Here is a 16,899-nt window from a genome sequence, read left to right on the forward strand (position 1 = left end):
GTAAATGCGTTGATGATTTTTCAGCAAGGAAGAAGAAGATCACGTCATATTAAAACTTAATTTATATATAATGTTTATACAAGCCCAACTAATCAAATTGTTAGAGGCCCAATTAAATAACTAAGCTGTAACAGAAATTTTCGTATATTCTAATATGTTAATTGCATGTATTAATTTATAATGAAATATATATATCATTTAAATTACAGTAAAATTTGTTTAATAAGAAATTTATTTTGATGTTTATAAATATATACGAAAATACATTAATTGATCGTACGTACTATATGCTTAAATACATATAACATATTGTAGAATTTATAAATAATGTCCAATGAAAATTCTGAAGGAAACATATTGTAAATTTAATTATATTTCTATCACCTTATCCCGCGCAAGGCGCGGGTATGCACCTAGTAATATTAGTAATGAATTCACAATTCATAGATTATAAGCGGTTTCTACCAAAACATTATAACCATATAATATTATACGATTGTCTAACCTCGACGTTACGACTTTAGCAAAAGTAAGTACAAATGATTTTAGGACATTCCCAACAATATCCCACTTGTACTAGAATCATCTATTCTCATAATCCTTTTGTCTCTATATCTCGATCTCAGCATAAGGCAAGAACTAGTGTCATCCTTATTAAGCTAGATCACGTTTATCGAACTCTGATTTATACTGATAAAACAAACGACTGACATTCACCTCGTTTGAGCACGGCCATGCATTTCTCAGTATCAAATCTTTGATAGGCCCAAAGATATTTATCTCCCGTTATATGGGAGGGACAAATCCCATCTTGTTCCATCCATGTTCTTTACAAACTTCATAGAACACCTAATCAATGCCTTTAAAATCACCAGTTACGGCTGACGTTTGACAAGATCAAAGTGAACTAATCCACAAGTAAAGAATCATGATGAACTCAGGTCTAAGGACTATACTCTATAGTCATAATGAGAAACTCTTATGACACTCATATAACAATCTTGTAGAGTTCTCATATCGGGTCAGTCCGATCATGTGTTCTCTAACACATATCCATGTGATTGACTTCAATACCACATATTGAATGACTCCATGAAACTTAGTCATCAATCACCTCACATACTAGTCATACTCGGTTGTTAATGTCCCAAGTTAACAACCTTGACTAGGGACCTCAACAATTTAGAACATCTCTCACATATAGGGTTTCATGATCAAGTTACGTACTTGATGACCTATAAGAGTGATATAAATCATTTTGGGACTTTTATTTAATTATCCAATAATAAAATAAATCTGAAACAATTTCTTTAATTTTAAAACATAACCAAATGTATGTAAACCTGAACATCATATCATAATAGAAAAATCTCCCACTAGAATCAAGATCACATCTTAAGAAACTTTATGCCTATAGCAGTAGTATGACTCTCATGCTTAGGTCGTGGAAGAGGTTTAGTCAATGGATAAGCAACATTTGCATCCGTTGAGACTCTGCTAATCTTCACATCTCCTCTATCGACGATATCACGAATGAGATGATATCTCCTTTGAATGTATTTGGATTTTTGGTGGGATCTAGGTTCCTTCGCCTGTGCGATGGCTCCATTGTTGTTACAATAGAGATCCAATAGGTTAGAAATACTCGGAACCACACCCAGTTCAGCAATGAACTTCCGAATCCAAACAGCTTCCTTTGCTGCTTCAGAAGCAGCGATGTATTCAGCTTCAGTTGTTGAGTCTGCTACGGTGCTTTGCTTGGAACTCTTCCAACTCACTGCTCCTCCATTAAGACAAAAGATGAAACCAGATTGTGAACGGAAATCATCTTTGTCCGTCTGAAAGCTGGCATCAGTGTAACCACTCACAACAAGTTCATCACTTCCTTCATAGACCAAGAACTTATCCTTAGTATTTCTCAAATACTTGAGGATAGTCTTGACTGCTGTCCAGTGACTTTCACCTGGATCAGATTGGTATCGACTCGTCATGCTCAAAGCACATGCAACATCTGGACGAGTACAGAGCATGGCATACATGATAGATTCTAGAGCAAAAGCATATGGGATTCCACTCATGCGCTCTCGCTCATCATGTGTCGATGGACACTGAGTCTTGCTGAGAGTTATGCCATGGGACATCGGCAAGAAGCCTTTCTTGGAATCAGGCATCTTGAATCTATGCAAAACCTTATCGATATAAGTGTCTTGACATAATCCAATAGTCTTATTTAATCTATCTCTATAGATTCTTATTCCAAGAATACATGCAGCTTCTCCCATGTCTTTCATTGAGAAACAACCTCCAAGCCAAGTCTTTGCAGAATTAAGCATAGAAACATCATTTCCAATGAGAAGTATGTCATCTATATACAACACTAAGAAAACAACTGCGCTCCCACTAGTCTTCTTGTAAACGCAAGGTTCTTCTTCATTTCTAATGAAATCAAACTCTTTGATAACCTCATTAAAACGATGATTCCAGCTTCGAGATGCTTGCTTCAAACCATAAATGGAACGTTGAAGCTTGCATACTTTCCCAGCACTTCCAGGGACTGTGAAACCTTCAGGTTGTGTCATGTACACATCCTCTTCGAGATTTCCATTAAGGAAAGCTGTTTTCACATCCATTTGCCAAATCTCATAGTCATAATGAGCAGCAATTGCTAGGAGAATCCGAATGGACTTAAGCAATGCACCTGGTGAATAGGTTTCATCATAGTCAATACCATGAATTTGTTTGTAACCTTTAGCCACCAGTCTAGCTGTGTATATCTGTATATTACCATCCATGTCAGTTTTCTTCTTGAAAAGCCATTTACACTCAATGGTTTTAACACCATCAGGTAAATCAACCAAAGTCCACACTTTGTTTACTGACATGGAGTCCATTTCGGATTCTGCGGCTTCTCACCATTTATCGGAGTCTGAGCCCATCATAGCTTCCTCAAAGGACGTAGGTTCATCACTCTCTATTATCAATAGATCATGATGATCTGTCACCCAAACCCCATATCTAACAGGTTTGTGACGTGTCCTTTCGGACATACGTACCTCAGGTTCCACAGGTGTTGATACTACGACTCTTCGTAAATCTAATTGATCGTCTTCCTGAGAGGATGAAACATTTCCTGTGTTTCTCAAACTTCTTCGAGTTGTACTTTACTCCCACTGTTCTTCTTAGAAAGAAAACTCTCTCTCAAGAAAAACGCCACTACGAGCAACAAACACGTTGTTCTCAGTGGAGTTGTAAAAGTAATAACCTTTGGTTTCTTTAGGATAACCAACGAAGAAGCATTTATCAGATTTTGGTCCAAGCTTATCTTTAAACATACATTTGACATAAGCATCAGAACCCAAAATTTTCAGAAAAGACAAATTTGGAACCTTTTCAATCCACATCTCATATGGAGTCTTCTCAACTGATTTTTATGGACATCTATTCAGCGTAAACGCAGACATTTCTAGAGCGTATCCCCAAAAGGATGGTGGAAGATCTGCATGACTCATCATAGATCGAACCATATCTAATAAAGTTTGATTTCTCCTTTCGGACACACCATTCCATTGTGGTGTTCCTGGAGGAGTGAGTTGTGAAACAATTCCACATTCTCTCAGATGATCAATAAACGCTTGACTCAAATATTCTCCACCTCGATCAGATCGAAGAGCTTTTATTTTCTTGTCAAGCTGATTTTGTACTACATTCTGAAATTCTTTGAACTTTTCAAAAGATTCAGCCATATGTTTCATTAGATAAACATAACCATATCTACTGAAGTCGTCAGTAAATGTAATGAAGTACTGATAGTTTCCTCTAGCATGTATACTCATTGGTCCACATACATCAGTATGTATAAGTTCCAACAAGTCTTTGGCTCTTTCACTGTGTCCAGTAAAAGGAGCCTTAGCCATTTTACCCAATAAACAAGATTCACATTTTTCATATGATTCATAATCAAATGAGCTCAAAAGTCCATCACTATGAAGCTTTTGAATGCGTTTCTCATTTATGTGGCCCAAACGACAATGCCAAAGAAAAGTCAGATTCGTATCGTTAGACTTGAATCTTTTGGTACCGATATTATAGACATACACGCTTTGGTCTAGAATATAAAGTCCATTCTCTAATGGACCGCTACCATAAAAGATATCATTACGATCAGAGGAACAACACTTGTTTTTGATCGAAAACTGAAATCCTTCCAAATCCAAACAAGGAATGAAAATAATATTCTTACTTATAGCAGGTACATAGTAGCAATTCTTAAGTTCTAAAACCAAGCCTCAAGGTAAACACAAGTGAAATGTTCCCACAGCTAATGCAGCAACTCTTGCTCCATTTCCCACTCGTAGGTCCACTTGACCTTTCTCCAAAATTCTACTGTTGCTTAGGCCATTCATATTCGTACAAATATGAGCACCACAGCCGGTATCCAATACCCATGAAGTAGAACCAGAAGTAGTAACATTTACTTCTATAACATAAATACCTCTAGACAATGTTTCAAAAGTCTTTTTCTTTTTCGGATCTTCCAAGTAGGGTTTAAAATCTTGTTTGAGAACAATTCTCGGGTTTCGATACCATAGGAAGAAATTTGATCCATTCAATTTGTCCTTCTTAAGGGCATATTGGAATGAAAATGGGTTGTGAGGAGTTAACATTGCTGGAATAGAAGAATAGCGAATATTAATATGATGTTCATGAATTAGAGAAATCTCAGCAATTAAGAAAACTCATATTATATTCAAACAATTTCCTCAAATGAATATAATAATCCAAGAACCATATTTCACTAAAATTTGAGTGAGCTTTGGCTCATCGCCCGAATGTTTAGCTATTTAGGTAAGCAACACTTTGCTAATTATATCAAATATAATTCTTGGTTGTCAGACGACATCTTATGTTTTATCCAACCTATGTCTCTAAGCCCAAAACCGTTTTGATAGCTTAGTCAAGTAAACCAATCTTATATTCATATGGTAACTGTTACCATCTACCTCACTAATGTAATTGCAGACACCTTGCTTTGGCAAACCCATCTTACAACGAAACAAGCCTTGATAGTAGATAAGATTGGGTAGACATCAAAAATACTTGAAATTAATTGAAGAACAAATTTTAATTCAATTTTAGAATATATTTAAAATTTATATCTAATATAAATATAAATATAACTAATACATATCTTATATGTATTTTAATTGAATTAAATAATTAAATAAATTTAATCTAATTAAAATAATTAATTATTTATATATTTGATTTCAGAATTTAATCTAATTAAAATCTGATCAAACGATCAAACCAATTGTATTAAACAACCTAAACCAATCGTTGGTTCAATTGGTATATACACATCTCATATGTGTTTTAGGTTAATTAATAAACACACATTCAAGTATTACAATAATACGATTGCCTCTTGAAATTATATGTACGCAACATGCAACTTCTATACAACATGAACAAGATCATCACATGACAACGCGTATATCTAGATATTCTTAATCGGTTAATTATAATAATTGGATTGATCACATCAAACAAAACTATTATGAATTAACAAATAACCATGCATCTTTCAATAAAGAGAAGCACTAACGCTGAATGGTTATTTTAACAACATATTGTTCTTACGCACGAATCAGATTACGCTTATGCGAAATTGATAACTGCCAGTTTAATTATCGTTGAAACTATAAGATTATTTATCTATACCAAATTATAGACTAGATAAGATCTGATTTCAGTATTAAGCAAGTAGGCTATGATACCATTGTTGGAATTCATACCGGTTTATAACGATTTATAAATCAACCTACGAATTTAGTTTGCCTAGATCTCATGCAAATACTAAAATAAATCTAGATCTTAGGGTTTTGAATATACCTGGAAGTTTTACAACGAAAGGATTAATAAACCAAATCGAGATTTCTAGCACTCCAAATGTCGTGCTTCTACTGGTATCCACACGCACACAAACTGGATCGATACGGGATGCTACTACCGTTGAGACTTCTCTCAAGAACTCAGGAGCACTTCGTCTTTATAATTAAGTTGCGGCCGAGGGAAAAAAACTCCACATATCATAATATGTGTTTGGTATATATACACGTAACCTAAATCAATTAGGTTTGCCTATGGGCTCAGCCCATACTTAACTTTGTTCTTTTAATAATAATGACCATCATTATTATTTCAAAGTAATGTGACCCTCTTTTATACTCACATCTCGTATGTGAATATATATACATATATTATATCATATATAATATTTAGTATGAACCTAATATATATATTAATGATCCAGTTTGCTTAGGTGTGTGACCCTGTAGGATCATATAATATTAGTAATGAATTCACAATTCATAGATTATAAGCGGTTTCTAGCAAAACATTATAACCACCTAATATTATACTATTGTCGAACCTCGACGTTACGACTTTAGCAAGAGTAAGTACAAATGATTTTAGGACATTCCCAACACACATGTCCTCTCTCTTACAAGTCGTTAGCATCGTCCCTGCTCTAGCAGGAGGTGAGCTTTTCCCAAACCAAGGCTTTTATCTCAAAGTCTCTGACTCCTCACACGCCACTTACGTCTCTCTCCCTGATGAGCACGATGATTTGATTCTCAGCGATAAGCTTCATCTAGGTCAGTTTATACATGTAGACAAAGTCGAATCCTCTTCCCCTTTGCCTATTCTTTGTGGTAGACAAAGTCAATCCATAATTCACCTACGAGCTGTTACTCGCTGCCTACTTCTTTTGCAAAGTTTGCTGATGGGGTTAAGAAGCAACAGCTTGTGAAGCCATAAGTGTTGTCAGAGAGAGGGAGGTCTCCTCTGGGAATGGAGAGTCCAACCGTTGGAAAAAAGCTTCCCATGAATAAGAGCTTCGTTCATGGGATTGAGTTTGGAGCTAAGGCGTTGAGGAAGCTGGGAAGGGAACATAGTAAAGTTTAAACTTGTAGTTTTTATACAGTTGTTGATGAGATCAAAGATGTAGTTTTTAATAAGTTAATAGATGAACGGACTTAAGTTTCAGCCTCAAGTTAGTGTTTGTAAACTATAAAGTACATTCATTTGGCATCTGTGCATCCTATTTTGATCCATCTTAGGCTCTGAAGTTGAACGTTTGGCCGAAATGACTAGGAAATACAAAATATTATTGGTTGTTGGTGTGATAGAGAGGGAAGGCTATACATTATATTCTGCTGCATTTTTTTACTCACGAGATCAATTTTTTGGTAAACACATGAAACTCAATAACTCATGCCTACAACCTCTTGAAAGTTGCATATGGGGGTTTTGAATATGGATCAACCATCTATGTGTTTGATACTCCAATGATATATAAATCTTTATAAATGTTATATAAATTCTTAGAAATTATATAAAAATCCCTTATAAATGGTAAATAAACATTTATAAACAATTTATTAACTCTTATAAATGATTTAGAAGCCATTACAAGTGATTTATAACCTCTTATAAATGATCTTCAACTCTTGAACTTTGCATCTGGGGGTTTGAAGATGGATCAACCAACCCTGTGTGTTGATACTCCAATGATATATAAATTCTTAGAAATTATATAAAAACTCTTTATAAATGGTAAATAAACATTTATAAACAATTTATAAGTCTTCATAAAATGTTTTAAGACTTCATAAATGAATTACCTTTTGAAATTCTACAAATCCTTATAAATGATTTTATAAACCCTTATAAATAACGTTAAATATTCTTATAATCTCAAGTTGGCTACTAGAAATTTCAGACCCGAAAGTCTTCTCGGAGAAGGTGGCTTTGGTTGTGTCTTTAAAGGATGGGTGGGGAGAACGTAACTGCTCCTGTTAAGCCTGGCACTGGCCTTACTGTCGCTGTCAAAACCTTGAATCTTGATGGCCTTTAGGGTCATAAAGAGTGGCTTGTATGATCCTTTATAAACACTTCTAAATTGATTTATAAACTCTTATAAATTGTGTTATGAAGATTATTAAATTCTTATAATCTTTGGAATAAACCCTGATAAATAGATTTATAAACTCTTATAAATAGATTTATAAACACTTACAAATAAATGTATAAACTCTTATAAATAGCTTATAAGTTCTTGTAAATAGTTTTATAAACCCTTTTAAATAGTTTTATACACCTTTATAAATAGATATATAAATATTTATATGTGTTTTATAAACTTTATAGATGGTTGGTACAAGGTTTTATAAGCTCTTATAAAATTTATAAATGGTTTTATAAACCTTTATAAATAGTTATATAAATACATATGTGTTTTATAAACTTTATATATGGTCAATTACGATCCAGCTACTTTTGATCCGACGGAGCACGGTAGGCACCGACGAAGATGATGTAGTCCACCCATGAAGGCGGTTTAAAACTGATCTCGTCTCTCACCATGAGTAGAAATAGATTAGATGATATAATTGTCTTTTGTTTCCTTAAAATTTAGGTGCTTTTAAAAATGGACATCTTAATAGTGTAAACATGAATAAGTGTACTTCAGATGTGCTAGTTTTGCAATTTTCCCTCCTATAAATGAATTATACTTTAAAAGATATTTAGAAAGCCTTATAAATTGTTTTGATAACCAATTATAAATAGATTGAACCTAATAAATGGTTTTATAAATCATTATATATGATCTATAAATTGTTTTATAAAATCTTATAAATGTCTTAATAAAAGATTTATAAATCGTTATATACAATCTATCAATTGTCTTATAAAAACTAATAAATTTTTTATAAACTCTTATAAATGATTTATAATCACACAAGTAATAAAAGGCAAAAATACTGATCAGATAGGACGTCCATGTCGGACAAGAAAATCGACCAATCACGTTATAACGTTTTGACACGTCAGTTGGGCTTTGCGTTTTTTAAAAATCTGTCGTGTTATGAGTTTGGGCCATGAAGCCCATCATATTTGAGAGACGGAGACCCGAGAAAATGCCGACTCGAGCTTGCCCTTCCTCAGATCTTGGCTGAAATTTATTTTCTCTTCGATCGGCGGAGGGACGATCCAGTTTCTGTAACGTTGCGTTGTGATTTATTCGTTTTAAATCGTCTTAATTCGCAATCCCATTACGAAACTTTCGTTTGCGTTGTTCCTCGTCGAGATCGTGTATAAATATGCTCCACTGCGAATCGTGATATCTGCATCTCTCTTCTATACATCTCACTCATATTCATATCTTTGCGCTCATCTCTCTTAATGGCTAACTCAAAGGTCTTTTTTCCAATCTGAAGTCCGGGCGGTGCTCATCCTTTGTCGAGCTTCGATTCTGGGAGGCTAAGAATGTTAAGTGTGGTGGGGAGCTTATGTGGATGGATCTGCTCATGGTGGATGTTAACGTGAGTGATCTTTTCTGTTTTCTTTTGTGTATCAATCGTTATGGGTTAGATTTTTCCGTCGTTGATCCTTCATGTTTCCGGTAAACCTGATCTTGATTTTGTTTTTTTTTGTTTTTAGAAAGAAAAAGTCTTACTGGGGAGCTTATGAGGGATTCTCATACCCTGCAAATTCATATTGTTTATTGATATACCTCTGAACATGCGACTGATCGATTTTTTTTTTGGGTTGAACTACAGCTTTTTAAAAAAAGTTTAAACCTTTTTTTTTTTTGTCTCTTTTCTTTTTTCTGGGACTGCGAAAGATTCTTCATTCTTTGTATACCTTGCCACACTTAGTAAGTTGTATAACAGATTGCTTTAACTACGATGTCATCTTATACTTTTTTTCTCTTTGTTTTTGTTCTCTGTTTCTTTTTGTGTGAATCTAATTGATATAAATGTTCCGCTTGGACATGTAGATTGGTTTTCTAACTGGTGCTTCAAGCCTTAAAGATATACCTCTGGTATATTGACTTCTCTTTATCCAAATTTTACTCTTCTAAAAGGATGAGAGCAGGTAACTAAATTCTTTAGCTTTTGAATATTTTTAGTTGTTGTCCTTTACTGGTTTCTGCTTTGTAGCTTTCAAACTGTTTTGATGGTCGTTATATGTTTATAGATCTTGTGGTTTTCAATTTTCAGACAATGACCATACCATTGGAAGCTCGATAGAGAGCTGGAAGATGAAGAGCAAAAGGTCCCGGAAATTAGGAGGAACAATAACAACGTGTGTGAGTTATTCTATGATACAAGAACCGGCAACTAATGGGCTCAAGAGAATGATGGAAACCACTCTTATGGAGATTCTGAAGAGGCTGGAAAGAAGCTATGAGTTGATAACATCAATGCTAACAGTGGTTCTCTTAGACAGATTATCAGGTGTATTATATGGACAAGAATGACATGTTCTGTGATTTTTTTTAGATTGTAGTTTGTTACAAGGATAACAATTATCATGTCTTGAAGGACATATGTGTCAATTAAGGCATGCCTGTCCAGAAGAAGTTCTTCTTGGTGTGAATGGTCAGTGAAATATATGTCAAACTCAAACCAAACCATTGTGAGTCAGTAGATTTTATGAAAGCAGACAAAGGAATTAGAAACGAAGTCCTCATAAGACAGAAACAGTAAGATTGATGATGGTGAGCTTTGTAGTGATCCTAAGATAGACAGAAATGTCGAGGAATTTTCAAGAGAATATTTAGCTGATGCTGAAGGTTCTAACCATTGAAATCAAGAGCGCTTGATTGATTGTGACAAGAGAAGCCAAGGACTCGCCAACTGCATACTCCATCTGAACTTCCTCATAATATAAATCTGATGAGATTTCAAATTACGAAGTGGCTACATAGGAGATGGTCTAAATGAATCTAAAAATCTGAGAGATATCCTGTCATGGGAAGATGAACAAGAACCTCTTAACAACAACAAGAGAGATAGACGTGAAGAAAAATCAACACCTCACATAATTATACTTGATATGATTCACTGAATCACTGGTCATTAGTTTGGAATTTCATATGTTACAGATAATGTATTCACGTATGAAGGTTTCTCTTTTCTGTCTTGAGTGTATATGTGTTTGTTGTTGTTGTCTCCGTACGTGTGGTAACTGCATCTTTGCCTGACCCTGTCTTTGTCAGTGAATGAGTCATGACTCATGAGTCTTCTGGGACTTAGACGAATTTGAGATCCCTGAAGAACTCAATGCTGCTCATGTCTTAGAGACAATCAGACAGATTATGTTGGGTGTTGGTCTTCGTGGTCATGCCTCGATAAAACAATACAGTAAAGCTAGGTTTTACAATGGCTTGAATGAAAATATAGAAATCGATGGCAAGAGATCCATCTATGTTCCTAGAATCAGATACCTTCCCGATCACAGAGAAAGGATCTATAAGCATGCAAAAGCCAAGACAAAGGAAAAGATGACAAAGCGGAAGCTAGACAAAAACAAGCAAGCAAGAGCAACAAGGTAAGGCTGGCGCCGGGCCTAGGTGGTGGGCCGCAAGGTCAACACCTGGTTAAAAAAAAAAAAAAAAAAAAAAAAAAAAAGCAACAAGGTACAGAAAACAGGGAAGCTAGACTTCATTGCAGGACCTGCAAACCACCGACATCAATCATTGCTGGAATTGGTTCTCTGATCTGTTACCGGACCGTTAGTGAAGGTTGGGCCTTTGCATGGAAAGCCCATAAGTTAGAAGGAAAGTGAGGAGACAAAACGGCTGTCAAGATTATCAAGCTTCTGAGTCAATTGCTTAGCTATCGGAGGGAGATTCGAATAGAGGATACACTAAGGTTTGAGTTTTTACGAAGAAATGTTATATATGCTGTTCATAGAAAATAATTACAAACTGCTAACAGTTATCAAAAAACAAATACTTAAACGTAACATATAACGCAATTTTACATTAAATTCTCAGCCTTATCAACACAACATTTTTTAATTTGTTTTAAAAATATAGAACTTAAAAAATTTGCATTTATCAAAAACAAAATAAATTAATATAAAAACTAAAAACTATCAGAAAAAATTAGGTCGACATCTTGGTTAAAATTCTAAAAATATTTTTTTTAAAAATTTAATAAAATTTTTTTTCCAAATTTAATAAATCTTAAACACCAAATGTTCCATATATTAAAAAATGAAAATCAGTATCAAATAACTATAAAAAATATTGTTAAGGAAATGAATATTGCACCTGATATGTTATGTGTAATATGTATGTGTTCATCATATTGGTGCTACCAGAATGAAACATAAGCATTGATGTATTTTTATATTCAACTTTAGCCTTTTTCTTTCTTTTGAACTATAAAGACAATCATATTTGAATTTCTTTCAAATATTTTCCACTGATCAACGAGCCATTCATTTAGCGTATGACATTTTCTAATTACCGGGTTGACTAACAAATATCCTTAGCCATGTATGTAACTTAAAAATTTATTCCTACTGCTTTATGTTCGTACTAACTATAAAATAAATCATATGCGGATTTACTGATCATGAGTTTCCACAAATAATCAAACCATTTCATATACATCTCATACTATTGAATTGTCGGTAACAATAACAATTTCATTACCGATTTTTGCTATTAAAGCCACCAGTATTTTAAAACTAAATCACCCTCACAATCTTTCGAACTCACGGACATCCACATAAATTTCTCTTTCATCTGTCCAATGGCAATTACCTTCTCACAAACAACATTTTCAAAATCTTAGAACATTCACACAACTATTACATGCAAATGCAAATTCAATGTACAAACAAAAATAAAATTAGCTAACAAAATATAGTATATCTCAAACAAAAAATACACCATATCCAAATTAGTGATAGACTAACAGCTTGAATGGTTTAATGGCTTTTCGGGCAACCAGTTCCGTGTTCTTATCTTGCATATATTTAAAATGGATTCAATATTAAAGCACAATGAAACTCTAATGAGACACACAACAACATGTATTTGTTTGTTTTGATTCATTTCTCAGACTAACACTAAATAGTCTCCATCGCCGTAAATCATAACGTCAGGTTTCTAAACAGTACAATAGACTAAAATTTAACTTCATAGTAATGCAGTCAGAGTTACTTACAAAGTCAGCAACAAATGCCAATGCTTGATTACACCACAAAGCCAAAAATTTGATGATAAAAAGGCTTTAAAGTAGTACGCTGGTTCACATTATATGATCGTTTCATAAAACTAATCAATTTTTATTTAAATATTATTAGTAATATACATTTAAAATAAGTTAATCAATTGAAAATAATAAAGTGTAGTGTTGTTAGTTAACCAAATTTCATGAAAGTTAAAAATATTTTAAAAATATCAACACATCTTACATTTTCATACATCAAATTTTCTCTAGAACATTTTACATTATGAAATGGATTGAGTAATATTTAAAATTTATGAACAAAACAAAAATAAGGCAAGCTATTAGGTTAAAGGAGAATTTTCAATAAAAATAGAATAAAAATTATAAATTGAGAAAAATTTAAACACGCGGAAAAAGATCTATGTAAAATAGAAGTGCAAAAAAAAGAATGAGTAAATATTTTCTTAACTCTACAATTTTAAGAATATTTTATCAACTAAATAAGAGACAAATAAAGAAAATATACACAATTTTTAAGTAATTAAAAATTGTCTTAAATCAATGATAACAGACATAATAGATAATGATGATTTTCTTTTCATCACTGCATTATTAGACTAAACATTATTAAATATATTCAATTTTTTTAAAAATATATTCAATTTGCTAGGCATGTATTACAAAATATAGAGTCCAACAAACATTGGAAGACATAAAATTATTATTTTTTGTCTAATCTTATATACTACATTTAGTAATTCTGTGAAATTTACCTATTTTAGTTATCTTGGTTTGTATCATTCTGAAAGTTGAAAGATATTTAAGATTTAATAAAAATTTCAAGTTTAAAATATAGTAATTAGCTAAAATATTATAGAAAGTAAGAAAAAGTATTTACTTTGATTTCATTTGGATTATGAAACTAATATTGAAAACATATTTGTAATTTGCTAAGCGTATATACCTAAATAAAATACATGTCGTAATATGGTGATAGTCCACAACTAGGAATGGCTACAAGAGTCTCTAAAACCATTCTTGAAATCCTTTTGCATTTGTAGCAATTTTTATACTCAATGATCCAGTCTCAAACAAATTGTTCACACTTTAAAATCTTTTGATTGCTTTCTAAGAAGCAAGCTTAGAACTTAAAGCAATAGGTTGTTTCTTAAGCTCTTTAAAATCTTTTGATTTTTTCTTAAAATCTATTGATTGCTTTCTAAGAAGCAAGCTTAGAATCTTTAATCTTTTATCAAAAAAAAAAAAAAGCTTAGAATCTTTTGACATAACACAATTTCATTGTTGGCCCTAATCGTCAAGATGTGGATCTTACACTATGGGACAACCAATAATTTATGTTCAAATCATAAGTTATTGGAGATATAAAATTCTCATGGTGACAAGTATATCCCCAAAATATATATAACTAAAATCAAAATACAAACGCAAACTTAAAAGTCTGATACATACTGATTAATAATTATTATTTGCATGAAAACTATTATTCGCTTCATTATCAGCCACACAGTTTTACTTTGACACAACAATGAAAACATCGAAAGAAAAACAAGAGTAAAGTTCAATTAATACATGAATTAGAGCTAAATTTCCAATGTACAATTCATAAGATTATAATCAAAAAAAACATAATTAAGAATAACTTCCCGACATCTTGAGAACTGTTTATGTATTCTGAATTCAATTTTGATATTTTGGTCCAACTAACAAAAAAAAAATATTATAAAAAATAAAATGCGACGAATAAAAGGTATATGCAAAATTCAAATAATAAAAGTCAGAGCATGTCTCTTTTCGTATACTATATCGTACACACTAAATAGTTTAAAAACACAGAAAATTTTACAATATTTGATATTCACACAACAAATCGGTCGGAATATACAAGAGGAACTATCTGCGCGTAGCGCGGAAACCGACCTAGTATTTTATAAAAGATTTATAAACCCTTATATATGGTTTATAAACCATTATAAATTATTTATAAATGATTTTTAAATATTTACCAATGATTTGTAGACTTTTACAAACATATATATTATTTATTATCATTTAAAAGTGATATATAGACCTTTTAAACGTTTATAAATGATTAACAATATTGATAAAGTCCTATAAATGATTTATTATCCCTTACAAATGAGCTACAAAAATGTGTCAGAGCCATACATGTAGAAAATACACAAACTGTTAACTACCTTTCTGTGCAAAGCTTCACATACAATCCAGGATACAAGACCACATGAGTCTTTGAACGAAGCAGCTTGTAGAAATTCATATTGGTGACAGGAACTGCGCCTATTATCCTAACTGTGACGAACATCTGCACATCAAGGAGCTTTGAACCTATCTTTCTGGCAAACATCACAGGATGTGCCAGCCACCGAAGATAATGTTTCTCTTTTTCAAGAAATGAATTGCTGCTGGACACAGTTCAAGATCAGGAATATGTCCATTATTCACAAACTCACGGACTTTACATTTTGGCAATGCACAACGGAGTCTTTGAGTGTCTTCTTTGTTAACCAATCAGTTATAAGAATATCTTATAGCTTATGATTTTATCTATCCACTCATGATTTATAAACAATTATAAATGATTTATAAATAGTTATAATGTTTATGCCAATCTCTATCTCTCTCTTTTTTGTTGCATCTGAATTGTGTGTATTAACTATAAACGAGCATCAGTGTACTTGAAAGTAGAAATATTAGATTTCATGTAAAAAATAGCTGGTAACTTCACATATGCAAGGAATTTGGTAATTTAAAATCAAAATAAACCATAAAATGATTTATAAAGGCTTATAAATCATTTATTATGATTCATACACCAATTTGTAAGGGTTTATAATTTATTTTATAAATTAGCTACAGAACAAGGAAGAACAGCGAAGCATTACCAGAGATCACCACAAGGAGGACCCAGGTAGAGGCAACATAGCCAAAAGTCACACCAAGGAGAACCTAACTGAAGACCCGTGAAGAGACACCATCCAAACTCCTCAACACTTAAGAAACCTGATCTCCTAAAACAAGAGCAGAAACGAAGACAATTTAGAAACTAGATCAGGAGAAACGAAGGAACAATGCATAACAGCATAACAACATAAGAAACCTGATCTCCTAAAACAAGAGCATAACAGCAGAAAACAAGAGCACTTTGATGCAGAAAAGAAGGAACAAAGCAGGAGAAACGAGCATTAGTCACCATCATTGACCATCCGAAAAATGATGCACCAGAATCGATGGAAGAATTATCACCCCACATCGGAGCCGGCTTAACCTGCAACCTTGCACCAAAAAACAATTTCGAGACTAGAGAAGTCTTCCAAGCAACCCGATAGAAACCCATCCACACGCTCTCTCCACAAAGCTCTTCCAATGCATCAACAACCTCAACCAAGCTTAACTAAACTAAACAACTTCACCAGACTCTAAACATCCTAGTTAAGGCTGCAAACAGGAGAAACACGAACCAAACGAGACCCATGACCTACACCGGTGATGTAACTCTACCAACAAGCCCACAACCACCGAGTATGAAGCCAACAACACCTCAATTCGCCGGTTCTCCAACCCAATGAGAGCAAACGAGGATTGATCTGAACCTTTAACCACACAAAACTACTCTCTCAAACTAGATCTGCAGCCCAAACCATCGAGAACGTCGCGAAGACAGAGTGAAGATCCGCAAGACAGAGTAATGAGATCCTAGGATGATGCTCTGGAACAGATGGGAAAATCCTTGCAGAAACGAATCAAAAGACTCAAGTTTCTCAAGGTATGTGGATCGAATGGTGACACAAGAGGCTGCGGAAAGGCTCCTTGATACTCCTAC

At 33.3% G+C, this 16,899-nt stretch overlaps 1 long non-coding RNA gene across 1 annotated transcript; it reads left to right on the plus strand.

The window, feature by feature from the left end:
- Window positions 1-8,890: 8,890 nt before the first annotated feature.
- LOC106352235 lies at window positions 8,891-10,463 on the plus strand. The gene is made up of 3 exons (XR_001271556.3): window positions 8,891-9,389; window positions 9,848-9,945; window positions 10,071-10,463. It is a non-coding gene; the product is annotated as an uncharacterized LOC106352235 (long non-coding RNA).
- The last annotated feature ends 6,436 nt before the right edge of the window (window positions 10,464-16,899 follow it).

Source organism: Brassica napus, chromosome C2, assembly GCF_020379485.1.
Source record: "Brassica napus cultivar Da-Ae chromosome C2, Da-Ae, whole genome shotgun sequence".
NCBI lineage: Eukaryota > Viridiplantae > Streptophyta > Magnoliopsida > Brassicales > Brassicaceae > Brassica > Brassica napus.